This window comes from Macaca mulatta, chromosome 4 (genome assembly GCF_049350105.2).
Source record: "Macaca mulatta isolate MMU2019108-1 chromosome 4, T2T-MMU8v2.0, whole genome shotgun sequence".
NCBI classification, from domain to species: domain Eukaryota; kingdom Metazoa; phylum Chordata; class Mammalia; order Primates; family Cercopithecidae; genus Macaca; species Macaca mulatta.
The window spans coordinates 2,295,650-2,304,132 of NC_133409.1; positions in this window are offsets into that span (position 1 = coordinate 2,295,650).

Genomic DNA, 8,483 nt, shown 5'->3' on the forward strand with positions numbered 1-8,483 from the left:
TAATCAAATAGCATCATGATGACAGGATCAAATTCACACGTAACAATACTAACCTTAAATGTAAATGGGCTAAATGCCACCAATTAAAAGACACAGACTGGCAAATTGGATAAGGAGTCAACACCTGTCAGTGTGCTGTATTCAGGAGACCCATCTTACATGCAAAGATACACAGGCTCAAAATAAAGGGATGGAGGAAAATTTACCAAGCAAATGGAAAGCCGCCCCCCGCCAAAAAAAAAAAGCAAAACAAACAAACAAAAAAACCAGGGGTTGCAATCTTAGTCTATGTCAAAACAGACTTTAAACCAACAAAGATCAAAAAAGGGCACTACGTAATGGTAAAGGGAATAATTCAATGACAAGAGCTAACTATTCTGAATATATATGCACCCAATACAGGAGCATTCAAATTCATAAAACAAATTCTTAGAGACCTACAAAGAGGCTTAGACTCCCACACAGTAATAGTGGGAGACCTTCACACCCCACTGTCAGTATTAGACAGATCAATGAGACAGAAAATTAACAAGGATATTCAGGACTTGAACTCAGCTCTGGATCAAGTGGACCTACTAGACGTCTACAGATCTTTCTACTCCAAATCAACAGAATATACATTCTTTCCAGTGCCATATGGCACTTATTCTAAAATCAACCATATAATTGGAAGTAAAGCACTCCTCAGCAAACGCAAAAGAACTGAAATCATAACAAACAGTCTTTCAGACCACATTGCAATCAAATTAGAACTCAGGATTAAGAAATTCACTCAGAACCACACAATTTCATGGAAGTTGAACAACCTGCTCCTGAATGACTCCTGGGTAAATAATGAAATTAAGGCAGAAATCAAGAAGTTATTTGAAACCAATGAGAACAAAGAGATAATGTACCTGAATCTCTGGGACACAGCTAAAGAGGGAAATTTATAGCACTAAATGCCCACATGAGAAAGCTAGAAAGATCTCAAATCAACACCCTAACATCACAATGAAAAGAGCTACAGAGGCAAGAGCAAACCAATCCAAAAGCTAGCAGAAGACCAGAAATAACTAAGAACAGAGAAGAATTGAAGGAGATAGAGACACAATAAACCCTCCAAAAAATCAATGAATCCAGGAGCTGGTTTTTTGGAAAAAAAAAAAATTTAACAAAATAGAAAGACCGCTAGCTAGACTAAGAAGAAGAGAGAAGAATCACGTAGACACAATAAAAAGTGACAAAGGGATATCACCACCGATCCCACAGAAATACAAACTATCATTAGAGAATGTTATAAACACCTCTACACAAATAAACTAGAAAATCTAGAAGAAATGGATAAATTCCTGAATGCATACACCCTACCAGGACTAAACCAGGAAGAAGTTGAATCCCTGAATAGACCAATAACAAGCTCTGAAACTGAGGCAGTAATTAATAGCCTACCGACCAAAAAAAGCCCAGGACCAGAAGGATTCACAGCTGAATTCTACCAGAAATATAAAGAGGAGCTAGTACCATTCCTTCTGCAACTATTCCAAACAATTGAAAAGGAGGGAATCCTCCCTAACTCATTTTATGAAGCCAGCATCGTCCTGATACCAAAATCGGGAAGAGACACAACAAAAAAAGGAAAACTTCAGGCCAATATCCCTGATGAACATCAATGTGAAAATTCTCAATAAAATACTGGCAAACTGAATCCGGCATCACATCAAAAAACTTATCTACCATGATTAAGTCGGCTTCATCCCTGGGATGCAAGGCTGGTTCAACATATGCAAATCAATAAACATAATCCATCTCATAAACAGAACCAAAGACAAAAATCACATGATTATCTCAATAGATGCAGATTGATAGGGTTGATAAACTTCAACATCCCTTCATGTTAAAAACTCTCAATAAACTAGGTATTGATGGAACATATCTCAAAATAATAAGAGCTATTTATGACAAACCCACAGCCAATATCTTATTGAATGGGCAAAAACTGGAAGCATTCCCTTGGAAAACAGGTACAAGACAAGGATGCCCTCTCTCACCACTTCAACATAATATTGGAATTTCTGGCCAGAGCAATCAGACAAGAGAAAGAAATAAAAGGTATTCAAATAGGAGGAGCAGAAGTCAAGTTGTCTCTGTTTGCAGATGACATTATTTTATATTTAGAAAACCATATCATCTCAGCCCCAAAACTTCTGGAACTGATAAGCAACTTCAGCAAAATCTGAGGATACAAAATCAATGTGCAAAAATCACAAGCTTTCCTTTACACCAACAATAGGTAAGCAGAGAGCCAAATCATGAATAAACTCCCATTCACACTCACTACAAAGAGAATAAAATACCTAGGAATAGAGATAACAAGGGATGTGAAGGACCTCTTCAAAAACTACAAACCACTGCTCAAGGAAATAAGAGAGGACACAAATGAATGGAAAAACATTCCACCCTCATGGATAGGAAGAATTAATATCATGAAAATGGCCACACTGCCCAAAGTAATTTATAGATTCAATGTTATTCCCATCAAACTACCATTGATATTTTTCACAGAATTAGAAAAAACTATTTTAAATTTCATATGGAATCAAAGAAGACCGCATATAGCCAAGACAATCCTAAGCAAAAAGAACAAAGCTGGAGGCATCATGCTACATAACTTCAGACTATGCTACAAGGCTACAGTAACCAAAGCAGCATGGTACTGGTACCAAAACAGACATATAGACCAATGGAGCAGAACAGAGGCCTCAGAAATAACACCACACATCTACAACCATCTGACCTTCGACAAACCTGATAAAATTAAGCAATGAGAAAAGGATCTCCTATTCAGTAAATGGTGTTGGGAAAACTGGCTAGCCATATGCAGAAAACTGAAACTGGACCCCTTCCTTATACCTTGTACAAAAAGTAACTTAAGATGGATTAAAGACTTAAATGTAAAACCCAAAACCATAAAAACTCTAGAAGAAAATCTAGGCAATACCATTCAGGACACAGGCATGGGCAAAGACTTCATGACAAAAATGCCAAAAGCAATTGTGACAAAAGCCAAAATTGACAAATGGAATGTAGTTAAACTAAAGCGCTTCTGCGCAGCAAAAGAAACTATCATCAGAGTGAACAGGCAACCTATAGAATGGGAGAAAATTTTTGCAATCTACCCATCTGACATAAATCTAATCTCCATAATTTGCAAGGTACTTAAATGTATTTACAAAGAAAAAATACCCATCAAAAAGTGGGCAAAGGATATGAACAGACGCTTCTCAAAAGAAGACATTTACGTGGACAACAAACATCTGAAAAAAAGCTCAACATCACTGATCATCAGAGAAATGCAAATCAAAACCACAATGAGATACTATCTCATGCCAGTCAGAATGGTGATTATTAAAAAGTCCGGAAACAATGGATGCTGGCGAGACTGTAGAGAAATAGAAACACTTTTACACTGTTGGTAAGAATGTAAGTTAGTTCAACCACTGTGAAAGACAGTATGGGAATTCCTCCAGGATCTAGAACCAGAAATACTATTTGACCCAGCAATTCCATTACTGGGTATATACCCAAAGGAATATAAATCATTCTACTATGAAGACACACACACGTATGTTTATTTCAGCACTATTCACAGTAGCAAAGACATGGAACTAACCTAAATGCCCATCAATGATAGACTGGATTAAAAAAATGTGGTACATATACACCATGGTATACTATGCAGCCATGAAAAGGAATGAGATCATGTCCTTTGCAGGGACATGGATGAAGCTGGAAGCCATCATCCTCAGCAAACTGACACAGGAGTTAAAACCAAACCCCACATGTTCTCACTCATAAGTTGGAGTTGAACATTGAGAACACATGGACACAGAGAGGGGAACAACACACACCAGGGCCTGTTAGGGGTGAGAGTGGAGGGGAGGGAACTTAGAGGATGGGTCAACAGATGCAACAAACCACCATGGCACATGTTTACCTATGTAACAAACCTGGACGTTCTGCACATGTATCCCATTTTTTTAAAGAAGAAATAAAAAAATTTTGATCATTTTCTTACAATTTTTTTTTTTTTTTTGAGACAGAGTCTTGCTCTGTCGCCCAGGCTGGAGTGCAGTGGCCGGATCTCAGCTCACTGCAAGCTCCGCTTCCCGGGTTCACGCCATTCTCCTGCCTCAGCCTCCCGAGTAGCTGGGACTACAGGCGCCCGCCACCTGGCTCGGCTAGTTTTTTGTATTTTTTAATAGAGATGGGGTTTCACCTGGTTAGCCAGGATGGTCTCGATCTCCTGACCTTGTGATCCGCCCGTCTCGGCCTCCCAAAGTGCTGGGATTACAGGCTTGAGCCACCGCGCCCGGCCTTTTCTTACAATTTCTACTGATTCTATTAGTAAACTAAAATTATCTGAGAGTTTCCTTCTGGCAACTATATATCACAACAACTGTTCTTTCATAATAAAATAAAAATATGCTTGGTGAAAAAAATCACTCCACCATCATACAGAGCATACACATGATAGTTGTAGCCAAAAATATCTCGTAAAAAGGAGCTATTGATGCTAATCTTGACAACAGAAAAAATTAGTAATAACAAACGTATGAAATATGTCATATCACGCAATGTGCCTTCCTGATGAACTTGTCAGGATGAATTAATTGCAAAATATACTACCTGGTAATTGAATTGACTGCCTCATAGATAGACTTGTTTGTAAAATGAGAATTACACCTTTTTCCTAAGGTTTACATGTGAATTAAATAATATATAATCAAGTACTTATGCACACTTATTTTTATTAGGTTTGACACCTCCAAATTACCTTTAGCTCTGTTTTCTTTCCCTTCTCTAAACCCCCATATATAATTAGTTGTTAAATTCTATAGATTTTAACTTTTTGAAGTGGCTCAAAATAGCTTCAATTTTCCATTTCTGTTGTATCTCTAGCCTAGGTACTCACTTCCCTCAAATCCGTTTCAATAGCTCCTTTCTTTCATTGATTCATTTATTATTTTTTTGTTCAACAGAATCATGCATCTACTATGTTCTAGGCACTGTGTGAGATGCAGATTGTATTGTGGTGAAAAAAACAGACAAGGCCCTTGACCTCACTGAACTTCTTTTGTATTGGGGTGCTGGTATTCAGCAACTACACCTCTAGTAAATGCTTCCAAGAATGAGGCAGGGAGAAAACCCAATGGGCCTATTTTCTTTGCCTTAAGTCTCATCTCCATACCTTACACATAAAACTGATGGAGTTTTCATCTTGGAAGCATAACTTTATATCACTCCTTGCCTCAAAACCCCTCTTGATTGCCTTGTGAGTGAATACCAACTCTTCTGCCTACTCTTAAGGTTCTAGATTGTCCATAATATAATACTCGGCTATTTTCTGAAGTTAAGTGGATTCCAGGTGCCTCATAAAGATCTCAGATCCTAGCAACACTTCTCACTGCCAATCCAACGTCTCTCTCACTGCTTCTCCAGATTGGGTGAGATACCCTCCTTTGTCCTCTCATAATATCTTGTATTATTGCCTTTCCTCTAACATAAAACTCCTTTCCTCCTCTTCTTCCCCAATAAGCTGTGTTGAGACCTGTACCAAGAAAACCTCTGCCCTGCTATCATCAGCCTCTTTCCCCACTCCACCTAGACTGTACTTCATGATCCTATAAAAGAGTGGAATCACCTGACCCCACCAGACTATCGTGCTAAATATTCAGGTACATATACATAACTTTTGAACCACTTGCCCACTGTGAAGATCACTCACATAAAATAACACATAAACAATTCCATCAGTCAAATCTGAACATCCACTCATCTGACTCCTTGCTTCTCTAAGCTTTTCAGGTGGGTTACAGAACTTTCTTTTTTTTTTCTTTGAGATGGAGTCTCGCTCTGTCGCCCAGGTTGGAGTGCAGTGGTGTGATCTCCGCTGGCTGCAAGCTCCGCCTCCTGGATTCACGCCATTCTCCTGCCTCAGCCTCCCGAGTAGCTGGGACTACAGGCGCCTGCCACCACGCCCAGCTAATTTTTTGTATTTTTAGTACAGACAGGGTTTCACCATGTTAACCAGGATGGTCTCGATATCCTGACCTCATGATCTGCCTGCCTCGGCTTCCCAAAGTGCTGGAATTGCGGGCCTGAGCCACCGCAGCCTGTGGGAACTTTCTTTGTAGGGTTCATCAGGTTCCTCTGTATTCGCAACCGCTCCTCCACATGCATTTTGAGTTCCTTTCCTTAAAAGCAATCTGACTTTTCCCTGAAGAGGAATGCCACTACAGCCCTCTCAAATGAAGGCTGTTTTTTGCCTCTCAACCCTTGATGACTTACAGCCAGGAGTTAGGGTAGGTAAGCCCTTTGACCTTAAAAAAAATTCTGTCTCCTGAAAATTTATGCTATCTGGATATATAATATTTTACCTGTTGATTTCTGCTGCCTGTAGTCCCTGGCTTATTCCTCCCCATCACTTGAAGACTTGAGCTACATCCCCACCCAACTCCTGTCATCTTTCCTTGGGACTTCAACATCGACATAGATGAGCCATCCAACAACGTAGTCCTCACTTTGCATGGTTCTAGTATGCACTGTGCAATTTTCACCGTGAGAATATTCAAGCCAAATTTCATTTACTGTGGTTTAGTTAAATAATACCAGTTCCCCAACAACGTGGTTCACATTTCAATTATGATGGCATATTAACTTTATGTGAGGAATTGCATAAAGAACAAAAATCACAGCTAGCTCTTCAGTTCACAGATCACTATGTAAATAACAGATGGGCATTGTCTTAGCTTGGGCTGATATAATGAAATGCTTTAGACTGGGTTGCTTAAACAACAAATATTTTTTATTAAGGTTCTAGAGGCTGAAAGTCTGAGATCAGGGTGCCAGCGTGGTGGGGTTCTTGGTGAGAGCCCTCTTCCTGGTTATGTCCTTACATGGTCTTTCCTTGGTGGGGGTGGGGGCAGGGGAGAGAGAGAAAAGGAATATGAATCTTGGGTCTCTTCTTTTTGAAAGGATATTAATCCCCATCGTGGGAACTCTACTCTCATGAACGCATCTAAATCTAATCACCTCCCAAAGTTCTCACTTCCAAATACCATCACACTGGGAATTAGGGCTTCAATTTATGAATTTGTGGGTGAGGCACAAACATTCAGTCCATAGCAGATATCACAATCCTTCTTTCAGAGTCTGTCAGTTATTGGTCACTGCACGACCGTTACTCAGTTTTTCAGTTTATAAACAGCAAAGCATGTAGTTGTATAGCTTCCTTGTTTCCCAGTGATAAACTAACATGATATTTTACAAAAATGGATAATTAAAAGGGAATTGGACAAGAAAGATGAAAGTACAGCGAATAAAAAAAATGCTGAAATGAAATTAGACGTGATTAGGGAATTTGAAAATGACAAAAGCAAAGCAAAGATAGGATGAGAACTCAGCCTACGCAAAACACACCATAGACACCACGGAGAAAATGTTCAGTGAGTAGAAAAAAGAAGGTAAAGTTGCTTCAGGATCTTTTAGTTTAAATTGCACTAGAAAGAGAATGCAAATTATGGCTGATATAAAGACTTGTTCCTGCTTTTGATTGAAGACTGTAATACATTTAAATTTATTCCCAATCAGTCTGGCTAGCATTCGGGCGAAGTGTTGAAGTTGGTTGTCTTGCTGAAAGAAAATGATAATTACAAAGAGACTAAATAAAAACCTTTTTCAGCCAGTAAATTCTGGTTTCATCATTTTATGAATTGATTAATGTTAAGAGAGTAAAGTGGCTGTGACAAAAGGGTGAAGAGGCCCACAGGAAGTGTTGCTGATACACTTTGTATTTAAGAATTCCTGAGAATAGTTCACAAGATTGAAAATGCAAAGACAAAATGTTGGAAGCTAATCTAAACTTAGAATGCAGAATGACAATTTATGAAGACAGAAGATTAATCATATGAGAAGAGGCAAACACAGTTCACACCACTATTGGTAAGTTTTTTTGTTTTCTTTTGTTTTTTACAAAGAATAAAGACTGATTCTCCATGTTTCTCATGTTTTAAATTATGGCATACTAAATAAATTAGTTTTACAATTAAAAAAAATTCCTGATATATGTCTACCTAGCAGTAAGAGAGTTTTTGATGTTTCAACAAAAGTTCTTAAGTGTCACAGAACAATTTAATTTTTCTCTTTGATTATTAAGATCACTTTGCACAATTTCAACTTCCATGGTCATTTTTATAGTCATATTCTACTATGCCACGCTAGGACTGTCTGTATGCTACTTTCTAATTCCTTAACCAACTCACATTCAGTTGCCTTTTACTCCTCTAGACCTTGCTCTTGCCAATATTAGTATGACTTCTGAAATCTTTATTTCAAGCAAGTTATTCTCATTCAATCATTTCCTGTCCTTCCAGCTCACCACCTCTAGTACCCTGAAGACAGCCACTCTCCAATCTTACTGAAATCTCCAGTTCATTGACTTT